A 2,003-nucleotide genomic window follows, 5' to 3' on the forward strand; every position below is an offset into this window, starting at 1 on the left:
TTTCTAGTTTAGGTCTTTCCTAATTTATTTTAGAAATTTTCACTTTCTTTTAGGAATTCCTTATTTTAGAAATTAATTTACTGCTATTTTTCTTTTAAAGGATTGTTCTTCTCTTTTTAGAATCTAACTTATTCTGTTTTATTTTGCAGGTTTTTAACTTAGGACTCTAATTTGGTAATTTCTTTCCAACTCTCTCTTTCTTTCTAGATTTTCTTTTCCTTTCTTAGGATTAGATTTTTAATTGAGGGCTGCGAGTGTTTCATGCCCAAGTGGGCCCGTGACAACACTCGACATCTCTTGACTGAAGGAGGATTGGTTGAGGGGTTGACTATCCATCGCAGGACTAGACACTACTCGAAATCCCCTGAGTTAATTGAAGTTATGGCTGAAGACCAACCTCCTCTACTTCCACCCAGGGTGGAGGATACCCAAGATGAGAATGAGGTGCAACAGGCACCCCCGCCTCGTACTTTACGAGATTATCTACAACCGGCGGGAGTGAGTACGCCCTCATGCATGATTTTTCCTGAAAACACAGGACAAATGGACATCAAGCCAGGAGTTATCCAACTCCTTCTCAAATTCCATGGACTTGAATCAGAGAGTCCATATTTACATTTGAAAGAGTCCATAGCTACATTATGTTTTCCTAATGTATCTGAGGATACAATTAGGCTGAAACTCTTTCCTTTTTCCTTAAAAGAGAAAGCTAAGACGTGGTTACATTCACTGCGTCCTAGATCCATTGGCACATGGAACGACATGCAGAGGGAATTCATAAAAAAATTCTTCCCACATCATAAAACGATTACCCTCAGAAAAGCAATCATGAACTTTGCCCAAAAGGAAGATGAAACATTCTTCCAATGTTGGGAAAGGTTCAAAGATTTGGTCAGTTCATGCCCACAACACGGATTTGAAACGTGGCGCATTACAAATTTTTTCTATGATGGACTGACATCTTCCATGCGCCAAATGGTCGAGACAATGTGTAATGGAGAGTTCATTAATAAAGATGTTGACGAGGTATGGGATTACCTCGATAGTCTCGCTGAAAAAACACAATCATGGGACTATTACCCAATGGCAAACACCACGTCTAGGCCGACTCAATTAAAGGAGAAAGGTGGATTATATCTCTTGAAAGAAGAGGATGATCTCAAGTGTAAAGTGACTACGCTCATAAGGAAAGTTGAGGCCATGGAAGGAAAGAAGGATAAGGTTAATAAAATTGTTTGCGGCATCTGTGATTGCAACATTCATACAACTGAAAATTATCCTACAATACCCGCCTTTCGAGGAGTATTGAATGAACAAGCTAATGCCGTAAACAACTATCAAAGACCTTTTACTGGACCTAACTCCAATACATACAATCCTGGCTGGAAAAATCATCCAAACTTTAGTTGGAGGAACGGGACAAACGGTTACTCCTCCAGGTTTCTTCAATCAAAATCCAAATCAAGTGAAACCTCAAGAGGAACCGGTTCAAAATTTCATACAAGAGCTGGCTCAGGCTATGCGGGAAATTACAGATTTTATGCAAAAGATAGATTCTCGTATAACGGTTATAGAAAAGGGGATGCTTCCTGCACAACCTCTCCCCAATCCTAAACCGCAGTACGAGATCAATGATCCCAGCTCTTCAAATCAGATGGGGCACGCTAAATCCATCACCACTCTTAGGAGTGGAAAGGTCATTGATAAAACTCTCCCGGTTATGCCCGAAAAGCCTCGAGAACCAGAAGAGGACAACAATGATTGATCCAGTGATGCCCCACAAAAATTAGAACCGGAACTTCTAGAGAAGCCAGTTGCTCCATTCTCCCAACGGTTGGTTTCACCAAAACCTCTCTCTAACTCTCAGGATATCCTAGAGGTGTTGAAACAAGTGAAAGTCAACATTTCTCTACTTGATGTCGTGAAACAGATTCCTTCGTATGCCAAATTTCTGAAAGACTTATGCACGACCAAAAGATGGAAAATTATTCAAAAGAAAATCT

The 2,003-nt window shown here is 40.2% G+C and overlaps 1 non-coding gene across 1 annotated transcript; it reads right to left on the reverse strand.

The window, feature by feature from the left end:
* Window positions 1-810: 810 nt before the first annotated feature.
* LOC131238088 (small nucleolar RNA R71) lies at window positions 811-917 on the reverse strand. The gene has a single exon (XR_009167506.1). It is a non-coding gene; the product is annotated as a small nucleolar RNA R71 (small nucleolar RNA).
* Between the last annotated feature and the right edge of the window lie 1,086 nt (window positions 918-2,003).

The sequence above is a fragment of the Magnolia sinica genome, chromosome 2, assembly GCF_029962835.1.
Source record: "Magnolia sinica isolate HGM2019 chromosome 2, MsV1, whole genome shotgun sequence".
NCBI classification, from domain to species: domain Eukaryota; kingdom Viridiplantae; phylum Streptophyta; class Magnoliopsida; order Magnoliales; family Magnoliaceae; genus Magnolia; species Magnolia sinica.